Source organism: Lactuca serriola, chromosome 1 (assembly GCF_051521515.1).
Source record: "Lactuca serriola cultivar US96UC23 chromosome 1, Lser_US96UC23_V15, whole genome shotgun sequence".
In the NCBI taxonomy this organism is placed as follows: Eukaryota; Viridiplantae; Streptophyta; class Magnoliopsida; order Asterales; family Asteraceae; genus Lactuca; species Lactuca serriola.
The window spans coordinates 206,953,535-206,963,231 of record NC_136408.1 but is presented as its reverse complement, the minus strand read 5'-3'; the positions used below and the strand labels follow the sequence as shown (position 1 = coordinate 206,963,231).

Sequence of the window (9,697 nt, the reverse complement as noted above, 5' to 3'; positions counted from 1 at the left end):
TATGTGTTAGAAGACGCCTTTGTTTTGGTACGCGGGGCGTGGGACCCACGTGACGGATCGGCTCCGTTCCAAAAATACGAAAACCATCAGCCATGAACCGGAGGGCACCCGAGCATAGAAATAGCAAGAAAGAAAGGAAAAAAAAGCACGTAAAACCTAGAAACAAACGCAAACGGACAACGAAAAAGGGGGGTGCAACACGAGGACTTCCCAGGGGGTCACCCATCCTAGTACTACTCTCGCCCAAGCACGCTTAACTGCGGAGTTCTGATGGGATCCGGTGCATTAGTGCTGGTATGATCGCACCCGAAATACTATCCATGTTTATTGTTTTTATGTGTTAGAAGACGCCTTTGTTTTGGTACGCGGGGCGTGGGACCCACGTGACGGATCGGCTCCGTTCCAAAAATACGAAAACCATCAGCCATGAACCGGAGGGCACCCGAGCATAGAAATAGCAAGAAAGAAAGAAAAAAAAAGCACGTAAAACCTAGAAACAAACGCAAACGGACAACGAAAAAGGGGGGTGCAACACGAGGACTTCCCAGGGGGTCACCCATCCTAGTACTACTCTCGCCCAAGCACGCTTAACTGCGGAGTTCTGATGGGATCCGGTGCATTAGTGCTGGTATGATCGCGCCCGAAATACTATCCATGTTTATTGTTTTTATGTGTTAGAAGACGCCTTTGTTTTGGTACGCGGGGCGTGGGACCCACGTGACGGATCGGCTCCGTTCCAAAAATACGAAAACCATCAGCCATGAACCGGAGGGCACCCGAGCATAGAAATAGCAAGAAAGAAAGGAAAAAAAAGCACGTAAAACCTAGAAACAAACGCAAACGGACAACGAAAAAGGGGGGTGCAACACGAGGACTTCCCAGGGGGTCACCCATCCTAGTACTACTCTCGCCCAAGCACGCTTAACTGCGGAGTTCTGATGGGATCCGGTGCATTAGTGCTGGTATGATCGCACCCGAAATACTATCCATGTTTATTGTTTTTATGTGTTAGAAGACGCCTTTGTTTTGGTACGCGGGGCGTGGGACCCACGTGACGGATCGGCTCCGTTCCAAAAATACGAAAACCATCAGCCATGAACCGGAGGGCACCCGAGCATAGAAATAGCAAGAAAGAAAGAAAAAAAAAGCACGTAAAACCTAGAAACAAACGCAAACGGACAACGAAAAAGGGGGGTGCAACACGAGGACTTCCCAGGGGGTCACCCATCCTAGTACTACTCTCGCCCAAGCACGCTTAACTGCGGAGTTCTGATGGGATCCGGTGCATTAGTGCTGGTATGATCGCACCCGAAATACTATCCATGTTTATTGTTTTTATGTGTTAGAAGACGCCTTTGTTTTGGTACGCGGGGCGTGGGACCCACGTGACGGATCGGCTCCGTTCCAAAAATACGAAAACCATCAGCCATGAACCGGAGGGCACCCGAGCATAGAAATAGCAAGAAAGAAAGGAAAAAAAAGCACGTAAAACCTAGAAACAAACGCAAACGGACAACGAAAAAGGGGGGTGCAACACGAGGACTTCCCAGGGGGTCACCCATCCTAGTACTACTCTCGCCCAAGCACGCTTAACTGCGGAGTTCTGATGGGATCCGGTGCATTAGTGCTGGTATGATCGCACCCGAAATACTATCCATGTTTATTGTTTTTATGTGTTAGAAGACGCCTTTGTTTTGGTACGCGGGGCGTGGGACCCACGTGACGGATCGGCTCCGTTCCAAAAATACGAAAACCATCAGCCATGAACCGGAGGGCACCCGAGCATAGAAATAGCAAGAAAGAAAGGAAAAAAAAGCACGTAAAACCTAGAAACAAACGCAAACGGACAACGAAAAAGGGGGGTGCAACACGAGGACTTCCCAGGGGGTCACCCATCCTAGTATTACTCTCGCCCAAGCACGCTTAACTGCGGAGTTCTGATGGGATCCGGTGCATTAGTGCTGGTATGATCGCACCCGAAATACTATCCATGTTTATTGTTTTTATGTGTTAGAAGACGCCTTTGTTTTGGTACGCGGGGCGTGGGACCCACGTGACGGATCGGCTCCGTTCCAAAAATACGAAAACCATCAGCCATGAACCGGAGGGCACCCGAGCATAGAAATAGCAAGAAAGAAAGGAAAAAAAAGCACGTAAAACCTAGAAACAAACGCAAACGGACAACGAAAAAGGGGGGTGCAACACGAGGACTTCCCAGGGGGTCACCCATCCTAGTACTACTCTCGCCCAAGCACGCTTAACTGCGGAGTTCTGATGTGATCCGGTGCATTAGTGCTGGTATGATCGCACCCGAAATACTATCCATGTTTATTGTTTTTATGTGTTAGAAGACGCCTTTGTTTTGGTACGCGGGGCGTGGGACCCACGTGACGGATCGGCTCCGTTCCAAAAATACGAAAACCATCAGCCATGAACCGGAGGGCACCCGAGCATAGAAATAGCAAGAAAGAAAGGAAAAAAAAGCACGTAAAACCTAGAAACAAACGCAAACGGACAACGAAAAAGGGGGGTGCAACACGAGGACTTCCCAGGGGGTCACCCATCCTAGTACTACTCTCGCCCAAGCACGCTTAACTGCGGAGTTCTGATGGGATCCGGTGCATTAGTGCTGGTATGATCGCACCCGAAATACTATCCATGTTTATTGTTTTTATGTGTTAGAAGACGCCTTTGTTTTGGTACGCGGGGCGTGGGACCCACGTGACGGATCGGCTCCGTTCCAAAAATACGAAAACCATCAGCCATGAACCGGAGGGCACCCGAGCATAGAAATAGCAAGAAAGAAAGGAAAAAAAAGCACGTAAAACCTAGAAACAAACGCAAACGGACAACGAAAAAGGGGGGTGCAACACGAGGACTTCCCAGGGGGTCACCCATCCTAGTACTACTCTCGCCCAAGCACGCTTAACTGCGGAGTTCTGATGGGATCCGGTGCATTAGTGCTGGTATGATCGCACCCGAAATACTATCCATGTTTATTGTTTTTATGTGTTAGAAGACGCCTTTGTTTTGGTACGCGGGGCGTGGGACCCACGTGACGGATCGGCTCCGTTCCAAAAATACGAAAACCATCAGCCATGAACCGGAGGGCACCCGAGCATAGAAATAGCAAGAAAGAAAGGAAAAAAAAGCACGTAAAACCTAGAAACAAACGCAAACGGACAACGAAAAAGGGGGGTGCAACACGAGGACTTCCCAGGGGGTCACCCATCCTAGTACTACTCTCGCCCAAGCACGCTTAACTGCGGAGTTCTGATGGGATCCGGTGCATTAGTGCTGGTATGATCGCACCCGAAATACTATCCATGTTTATTGTTTTTATGTGTTAGAAGACGCCTTTGTTTTGGTACGCGGGGCGTGGGACCCACGTGACGGATCGGCTCCGTTCCAAAAATACGAAAACCATCAGCCATGAACCGGAGGGCACCCGAGCATAGAAATAGCAAGAAAGAAAGGAAAAAAAAGCACGTAAAACCTAGAAACAAACGCAAACGGACAACGAAAAAGGGGGGGTGCAACACGAGGACTTCCCAGGGGGTCACCCATCCTAGTACTACTCTCGCCCAAGCACGCTTAACTGCGGAGTTCTGATGTGATCCGGTGCATTAGTGCTGGTATGATCGCACCCGAAATACTATCCATGTTTATTGTTTTTATGTGTTAGAAGACGCCTTTGTTTTGGTACGCGGGGCGTGGGACCCACGTGACGGATCGGCTCCGTTCCAAAAATACGAAAACCATCAGCCATGAACCGGAGGGCACCCGAGCATAGAAATAGCAAGAAAGAAAGGAAAAAAAAGCACGTAAAACCTAGAAACAAACGCAAACGGACAACGAAAAAGGGGGGTGCAACACGAGGACTTCCAAGGGGGTCACCCATCCTAGTACTACTCTCGCCCAAGCACGCTTAACTGCGGAGTTCTGATGGGATCCGGTGCATTAGTGCTGGTATGATCGCACCCGAAATACTATCCATGTTTATTGTTTTTATCTGTTAGAAGACGCCTTTGTTTTGGTACGCGGGGCGTGGGACCCACGTGACGGATCGGCTCCGTTCCAAAAATACGAAAACCATCAGCCATGAACCGGAGGGCACCCGAGCATAGAAATAGCAAGAAAGAAAGGAAAAAAAAGCACGTAAAACCTAGAAACAAACGCAAACGGACAACGAAAAAGGGGGGTGCAACACGAGGACTTCCCAGGGGGTCACCCATTCTAGTACTACTCTCGCCCAAGCACGCTTAACTGCGGAGTTCTGATGGGATCCGGTGCATTAGTGCTGGTATGATCGCACCCGAAATACTATCCATGTTTATTGTTTTTATGTGTTAGAAGACGCCTTTGTTTTGGTACGCGGGGCGTGGGACCCACGTGACGGATCGGCTCCGTTCCAAAAATACGAAAACCATCAGCCATGAACCGGAGGGCACCCGAGCATAGAAATAGCAAGAAAGAAAGGAAAAAAAAGCACGTAAAACCTAGAAACAAACGCAAACGGACAACGAAAAAGGGGGGTGCAACACGAGGACTTCCCAGGGGGTCACCCATCCTAGTACTACTCTCGCCCAAGCACGCTTAACTGCGGAGTTCTGATGGGATCCGGTGCATTAGTGCTGGTATGATCGCACCCAAAATACTATCCATGTTTATTGTTTTTATGTGTTAGAAGACGCCTTTGTTTTGGTACGCGGGGCGTGGGACCCACGTGACGGATCGGCTCCGTTCCAAAAATACGAAAACCATCAGCCATGAACCGGAGGGCACCCGAGCATAGAAATAGCAAGAAAGAAAGGAAAAAAAAAGCACGTAAAACCTAGAAACAAACGCAAACGGACAACGAAAAAGGGGGGTGCAACACGAGGACTTCCAAGGGGGTCACCCATCCTAGTACTACTCTCGCCCAAGCACGCTTAACTGCGGAGTTCTGATGGGATCCGGTGCATTAGTGCTGGTATGATCGCACCCGAAATACTATCCATGTTTATTGTTTTTATGTGTTAGAAGACGCCTTTGTTTTGGTACGCGGGGCGTGGGACCCACGTGACGGATCGGCTCCGTTCCAAAAATACGAAAACCATCAGCCATGAACCGGAGGGCACCCGAGCATAGAAATAGCAAGAAAGAAAGGAAAAAAAAGCACGTAAAACCTAGAAACAAACGCAAACGGACAACGAAAAAGGGGGGTGCAACACGAGGACTTCCCAGGGGGTCACCCATCCTAGTACTACTCTCGCCCAAGCACGCTTAACTGCGGAGTTCTGATGGGATTCGGTGCATTAGTGCTGGTATGATCGCACCCGAAATACTATCCATGTTTATTGTTTTTATGTGTTAGAAGACGCCTTTGTTTTGGTACGCGGGGCGTGGGACCCACGTGACGGATCGGCTCCGTTCCAAAAATACGAAAACCATCAGCCATGAACCGGAGGGCACCCGAGCATAGAAATAGCAAGAAAGAAAGGAAAAAAAAGCACGTAAAACCTAGAAACAAACGCAAACGGACAACGAAAAAGGGGGGTGCAACACGAGGACTTCCCAGGGGGTCACCCATTCTAGTACTACTCTCGCCCAAGCACGCTTAACTGCGGAGTTCTGATGGGATCCGGTGCATTAGTGCTGGTATGATCGCGCCCGAAATACTATCCATGTTTATTGTTTTTATGTGTTAGAAGACGCCTTTGTTTTGGTACGCGGGGCGTGGGACCCACGTGACGGATCGGCTCCGTTCCAAAAATACGAAAACCATCAGCCATGAACCGGAGGGCACCCGAGCATAGAAATAGCAAGAAAGAAAGGAAAAAAAAGCACGTAAAACCTAGAAACAAACGCAAACGGACAACGAAAAAGGGGGGTGCAACACGAGGACTTCCCAGGGGGTCACCCATCCTAGTACTACTCTCGCCCAAGCACGCTTAACTGCGGAGTTCTGATGGGATCCGGTGCATTAGTGCTGGTATGATCGCGCCCGAAATACTATCCATGTTTATTCTTTTTATGTGTTAGAAGACGCCTTGGTTTTGGTACGCGGGGCGTGGGACCCACGTGACGGATCGGCTCCGTTCCAAAAATACGAAAACCATCAGCCATGAACCGGAGGGCACCCGAGCATAGAAATAGCAAGAAAGAAAGGAAAAAAAAGCACGTAAAACCTAGAAACAAACGCAAACGGACAACGAAAAAGGGGGGTGCAACACGAGGACTTCCCAGGGGGTCACCCATCCTAGTACTACTCTCGCCCAAGCACGCTTAACTGCGGAGTTCTGATGGGATCCGGTGCATTAGTGCTGGTATGATCGCACCCGAAATACTATCCATGTTTATTGTTTTTATGTGTTAGAAGACGCCTTTGTTTTGGTACGCGGGGCGTGGGACCCACGTGACGGATCGGCTCCGTTCCAAAAATACGAAAACCATCAGCCACGAACCGGAGGGCACCCGAGCATAGAAATAGCAAGAAAGAAAGGAAAAAAAAGCACGTAAAACCTAGAAACAAACGCAAACGGACAACGAAAAAGGGGGGTGCAACACGAGGACTTCCCAGGGGGTCACCCATCCTAGTACTACTCTCGCCCAAGCACGCTTAACTGCGGAGTTCTGATGGGATCCGGTGCATTAGTGCTGGTATGATCGCACCCGAAATACTATCCATGTTTATTGTTTTTATGTGTTAGAAGACGCCTTTCTTTTGGTACGCGGGGCGTGGGACCCACGTGACGGATCGGCTCCGTTCCAAAAATACGAAAACCATCAGCCATGAACCGGAGGGCACCCGAGCATAGAAATAGCAAGAAAGAAAGGAAAAAAAAGCACGTAAAACCTAGAAACAAACGCAAACGGACAACGAAAAAGGGGGGTGCAACACGAGGACTTCCCAGGGGGTCACCCATCCTAGTACTACTCTCGCCCAAGCACGCTTAACTGCGGAGTTCTGATGGGATCCGGTGCATTAGCGCTGGTATGATCGCACCCGAAATACTATCCATGTTTATTGTTTTTATGTGTTAGAAGACGCCTTTGTTTTGGTACGCGGGGCGTGGGACCCACGTGACGGATCGGCTCCGTTCCAAAAATACGAAAACCATCAGCCACGAACCGGAGGGCACCCGAGCATAGAAATAGCAAGAAAGAAAGGAAAAAAAAGCACGTAAAACCTAGAAACAAACGCAAACGGACAACGAAAAAGGGGGGTGCAACACGAGGACTTCCCAGGGGGTCACCCATCCTAGTACTACTCTCGCCCAAGCACGCTTAACTGCGGAGCTCTGATGGGATCCGGTGCATTAGTGCTGGTATGATCGCACCCGAAATACTATCCATGTTTATTGTTTTTATGTGTTAGAAGACGCCTTTGTTTTGGTACGCGGGGCGTGGGACCCACGTGACGGATCGGCTCCGTTCCAAAAATACGAAAACCATCAGCCACGAACCGGAGGGCACCCGAGCATAGAAATAGCAAGAAAGAAAGGAAAAAAAGCACGTAAAACCTAGAAACAAACGCAAACGGACAACGAAAAAGGGGGGTGCAACACGAGGACTTCCCAGGGGGTCACCCATCCTAGTACTACTCTCGCCCAAGCACGCTTAACTGCGGAGTTCTGATGGGATCCGGTGCATTAGTGCTGGTATGATCGCACCCGAAATACTATCCATGTTTATTGTTTTTATGTGTTACAAGACGCCTTTGTTTTGGTACGCGGGGCGTGGGACCCACGTGACGGATCGGCTCCGTTCCAAAAATACGAAAACCATCAGCCACGAACCGGAGGGCACCCGAGCATAGAAATAGCAAGAAAGAAAGGAAAAAAAAGCACGTAAAACCTGGAAACAAACGCAAACGGACAACGAAAAAGGGGGGTGCAACACGAGGACTTCCCAGGGGGTCACCCATCCTAGTACTACTCTCGCCCAAGCACGCTTAACTGCGGAGTTCTGATGGGATCCGGTGCATTAGTGCTGGTATGATCGCACCCGAAATACTATCCATGTTTATTGTTTTTATGTGTTAGAAGACGCCTTTGTTTTGGTACGCGGGGCGTGGGACCCACGTGACGGATCGGCTCCGTTCCAAAAATACGAAAACCATCAGCCATGAACCGGAGGGCACCCGAGCATAGAAATAGCAAGAAAGAAAGGAAAAAAAAGCACGTAAAACCTAGAAACAAACGCAAACGGACAACGAAAAAGGGGGGGTGCAACACGAGGACTTCCCAGGGGGTCACCCATCCTAGTACTACTCTCGCCCAAGCACGCTTAACTGCGGAGTTCTGATGGGATCCGGTGCATTAGTGCTGGTATGATCGCACCCAAAATACTATCCATGTTTATTGTTTTTATGTGCTAGAAGACGCCTTTGTTTTGGTACGCGGGGCGTGGGACCCACGTGACGGACCGGCTCCGTTCCAAAAATACGAAAACCATCAGCCACGAACCGGAGGGCACCCGAGCATAGAAATAGCAAGAAAGAAAGGAAAAAAAAAGCACGTAAAACCTAGAAACAAACGCAAACGGACAACGAAAAAGGGGGGTGCAACACGAGGACTTCCCAGGGGGTCACCCATCCTAGTACTACTCTCGCCCAAGCACGCTTAACTGCGGAGTTCTGATGGGATCCGGTGCATTAGTGCTGGTATGATCGCACCCGAAATACTATCCATGTTTATTGTTTTTATGTGTTAGAAGACGCCTTTGTTTTGGTACGCGGGGCGTGGGACCCACGTGACGGACCGGCTCCGTTCCAAAAATACGAAAACCATCACCCACGAACCGGAGGGCACCCGAGCATAGAAATAGCAAGAAAGAAAGGAAAAAAAGCACGTAAAACCTAGAAACAAACGCAAACTGACAACGAAAAAGGGGGGTGCAACACGAGGACTTCCCAGGGGGTCACCCATCCTAGTACTACTCTCGCCCAAGCACGCTTAACTGCGGAGTTCTGATGGGATCCGGTGCATTAGTGCTGGTATGATCGCACCCGAAATACTATCCATGTTTATTGTTTTTATGTGTTAGAAGACGCCTTTGTTTTGGTACGCGGGGCGTGGGACCCACGTGACGGATCGGCTCCGTTCCAAAAATACGAAAACCATCAGCCACGAACCGGAGGGCACCCGAGCATAGAAATAGCAAGAAAGAAAGGAAAAAAAGCACGTAAAACCTAGAAACAAACGCAAACGGACAACGAAAAAGGGGGGTGCAACACGAGGACTTCCCAAGGGGTCACCCATCCTAGTACTACTCTCGCCCAAGCACGCTTAACTGCGGAGTTCTGATGGGATCCGGTGCATTAGTGCTGGTATGATCGCACCCGAAATACTATCCATGTTTATTGTTTTTATGTGTTAGAAGACGCCTTTGTTTTGGTACGCGGGGCGTGGGACCCACGTGACGGATCGGCTCCGTTCCAAAAATACGAAAACCATCAGCCATGAACCGGAGGGCACCCGAGCATAGAAATAGCAAGAAAGAAAGGAAAAAAAAGCACGTAAAACCTAGAAACAAACGCAAACGGACAACGAAAAAGGGGGGTGCAACACGAGGACTTCCCAGGGGGTCACCCATCCTAGTACTACTCTCGCCCAAGCACGCTTAACTGCGGAGTTCTGATGGGATCCGGTGCATTAGTGCTGGTATGATCGCGCCCGAAATACTATCCATGTTTATTGTTTTTATGTGTTAG

At 49.4% G+C, this 9,697-nt stretch overlaps 29 non-coding genes across 29 annotated transcripts; all 29 read right to left on the bottom strand.

Annotated features, from left to right (window-relative positions):
* Positions 1 to 189: 189 nt before the first annotated feature.
* Positions 190 to 308, bottom strand: LOC145081034 (5S ribosomal RNA). The gene has a single exon (XR_013695604.1). It is a non-coding gene; the product is annotated as a 5S ribosomal RNA (ribosomal RNA).
* Positions 309 to 523: 215 nt separating this feature from the next.
* On the bottom strand, positions 524 to 642 carry LOC145084042 (5S ribosomal RNA). The gene has a single exon (XR_013698498.1). It is a non-coding gene; the product is annotated as a 5S ribosomal RNA (ribosomal RNA).
* Positions 643 to 857: 215 nt separating this feature from the next.
* On the bottom strand, positions 858 to 976 carry LOC145081033 (5S ribosomal RNA). Its single transcript, XR_013695603.1, has one exon. It is a non-coding gene; the product is annotated as a 5S ribosomal RNA (ribosomal RNA).
* Positions 977 to 1,191: 215 nt separating this feature from the next.
* Positions 1,192 to 1,310, bottom strand: LOC145081032 (5S ribosomal RNA). Its single transcript, XR_013695602.1, has one exon. It is a non-coding gene; the product is annotated as a 5S ribosomal RNA (ribosomal RNA).
* Positions 1,311 to 1,525: 215 nt separating this feature from the next.
* Positions 1,526 to 1,644, bottom strand: LOC145081031 (5S ribosomal RNA). Its single transcript, XR_013695601.1, has one exon. It is a non-coding gene; the product is annotated as a 5S ribosomal RNA (ribosomal RNA).
* Positions 1,645 to 1,859: 215 nt separating this feature from the next.
* Positions 1,860 to 1,978, bottom strand: LOC145084458 (5S ribosomal RNA). The gene has a single exon (XR_013698900.1). It is a non-coding gene; the product is annotated as a 5S ribosomal RNA (ribosomal RNA).
* A 215-nt stretch (positions 1,979 to 2,193) lies between these two features.
* LOC145083736 (5S ribosomal RNA) lies at positions 2,194 to 2,312 on the bottom strand. The gene has a single exon (XR_013698198.1). It is a non-coding gene; the product is annotated as a 5S ribosomal RNA (ribosomal RNA).
* Positions 2,313 to 2,527: 215 nt separating this feature from the next.
* On the bottom strand, positions 2,528 to 2,646 carry LOC145081030 (5S ribosomal RNA). Its single transcript, XR_013695600.1, has one exon. It is a non-coding gene; the product is annotated as a 5S ribosomal RNA (ribosomal RNA).
* Positions 2,647 to 2,861: 215 nt separating this feature from the next.
* LOC145081029 (5S ribosomal RNA) lies at positions 2,862 to 2,980 on the bottom strand. The gene has a single exon (XR_013695599.1). It is a non-coding gene; the product is annotated as a 5S ribosomal RNA (ribosomal RNA).
* Positions 2,981 to 3,195: 215 nt separating this feature from the next.
* LOC145081028 (5S ribosomal RNA) lies at positions 3,196 to 3,314 on the bottom strand. The gene has a single exon (XR_013695598.1). It is a non-coding gene; the product is annotated as a 5S ribosomal RNA (ribosomal RNA).
* Positions 3,315 to 3,530: 216 nt separating this feature from the next.
* LOC145083735 (5S ribosomal RNA) lies at positions 3,531 to 3,649 on the bottom strand. The gene has a single exon (XR_013698197.1). It is a non-coding gene; the product is annotated as a 5S ribosomal RNA (ribosomal RNA).
* A 215-nt stretch (positions 3,650 to 3,864) lies between these two features.
* On the bottom strand, positions 3,865 to 3,983 carry LOC145083715 (5S ribosomal RNA). The gene has a single exon (XR_013698178.1). It is a non-coding gene; the product is annotated as a 5S ribosomal RNA (ribosomal RNA).
* A 215-nt stretch (positions 3,984 to 4,198) lies between these two features.
* Positions 4,199 to 4,317, bottom strand: LOC145083270 (5S ribosomal RNA). Its single transcript, XR_013697748.1, has one exon. It is a non-coding gene; the product is annotated as a 5S ribosomal RNA (ribosomal RNA).
* Positions 4,318 to 4,532: 215 nt separating this feature from the next.
* Positions 4,533 to 4,651, bottom strand: LOC145081027 (5S ribosomal RNA). Its single transcript, XR_013695597.1, has one exon. It is a non-coding gene; the product is annotated as a 5S ribosomal RNA (ribosomal RNA).
* A 216-nt stretch (positions 4,652 to 4,867) lies between these two features.
* On the bottom strand, positions 4,868 to 4,986 carry LOC145083714 (5S ribosomal RNA). Its single transcript, XR_013698177.1, has one exon. It is a non-coding gene; the product is annotated as a 5S ribosomal RNA (ribosomal RNA).
* Positions 4,987 to 5,201: 215 nt separating this feature from the next.
* On the bottom strand, positions 5,202 to 5,320 carry LOC145084742 (5S ribosomal RNA). The gene has a single exon (XR_013699173.1). It is a non-coding gene; the product is annotated as a 5S ribosomal RNA (ribosomal RNA).
* Positions 5,321 to 5,535: 215 nt separating this feature from the next.
* LOC145084771 (5S ribosomal RNA) lies at positions 5,536 to 5,654 on the bottom strand. Its single transcript, XR_013699201.1, has one exon. It is a non-coding gene; the product is annotated as a 5S ribosomal RNA (ribosomal RNA).
* A 215-nt stretch (positions 5,655 to 5,869) lies between these two features.
* Positions 5,870 to 5,988, bottom strand: LOC145084041 (5S ribosomal RNA). The gene has a single exon (XR_013698497.1). It is a non-coding gene; the product is annotated as a 5S ribosomal RNA (ribosomal RNA).
* A 215-nt stretch (positions 5,989 to 6,203) lies between these two features.
* Positions 6,204 to 6,322, bottom strand: LOC145081026 (5S ribosomal RNA). Its single transcript, XR_013695596.1, has one exon. It is a non-coding gene; the product is annotated as a 5S ribosomal RNA (ribosomal RNA).
* Positions 6,323 to 6,537: 215 nt separating this feature from the next.
* On the bottom strand, positions 6,538 to 6,656 carry LOC145081023 (5S ribosomal RNA). Its single transcript, XR_013695594.1, has one exon. It is a non-coding gene; the product is annotated as a 5S ribosomal RNA (ribosomal RNA).
* Positions 6,657 to 6,871: 215 nt separating this feature from the next.
* LOC145083263 (5S ribosomal RNA) lies at positions 6,872 to 6,990 on the bottom strand. Its single transcript, XR_013697741.1, has one exon. It is a non-coding gene; the product is annotated as a 5S ribosomal RNA (ribosomal RNA).
* A 215-nt stretch (positions 6,991 to 7,205) lies between these two features.
* Positions 7,206 to 7,324, bottom strand: LOC145083702 (5S ribosomal RNA). The gene has a single exon (XR_013698165.1). It is a non-coding gene; the product is annotated as a 5S ribosomal RNA (ribosomal RNA).
* Positions 7,325 to 7,538: 214 nt separating this feature from the next.
* Positions 7,539 to 7,657, bottom strand: LOC145081022 (5S ribosomal RNA). The gene has a single exon (XR_013695593.1). It is a non-coding gene; the product is annotated as a 5S ribosomal RNA (ribosomal RNA).
* Positions 7,658 to 7,872: 215 nt separating this feature from the next.
* LOC145081021 (5S ribosomal RNA) lies at positions 7,873 to 7,991 on the bottom strand. The gene has a single exon (XR_013695592.1). It is a non-coding gene; the product is annotated as a 5S ribosomal RNA (ribosomal RNA).
* A 216-nt stretch (positions 7,992 to 8,207) lies between these two features.
* On the bottom strand, positions 8,208 to 8,326 carry LOC145081020 (5S ribosomal RNA). Its single transcript, XR_013695591.1, has one exon. It is a non-coding gene; the product is annotated as a 5S ribosomal RNA (ribosomal RNA).
* A 216-nt stretch (positions 8,327 to 8,542) lies between these two features.
* Positions 8,543 to 8,661, bottom strand: LOC145081019 (5S ribosomal RNA). Its single transcript, XR_013695590.1, has one exon. It is a non-coding gene; the product is annotated as a 5S ribosomal RNA (ribosomal RNA).
* Positions 8,662 to 8,875: 214 nt separating this feature from the next.
* Positions 8,876 to 8,994, bottom strand: LOC145081018 (5S ribosomal RNA). Its single transcript, XR_013695589.1, has one exon. It is a non-coding gene; the product is annotated as a 5S ribosomal RNA (ribosomal RNA).
* A 214-nt stretch (positions 8,995 to 9,208) lies between these two features.
* On the bottom strand, positions 9,209 to 9,327 carry LOC145083086 (5S ribosomal RNA). The gene has a single exon (XR_013697575.1). It is a non-coding gene; the product is annotated as a 5S ribosomal RNA (ribosomal RNA).
* Positions 9,328 to 9,542: 215 nt separating this feature from the next.
* Positions 9,543 to 9,661, bottom strand: LOC145084040 (5S ribosomal RNA). The gene has a single exon (XR_013698496.1). It is a non-coding gene; the product is annotated as a 5S ribosomal RNA (ribosomal RNA).
* Between the last annotated feature and the right edge of the window lie 36 nt (positions 9,662 to 9,697).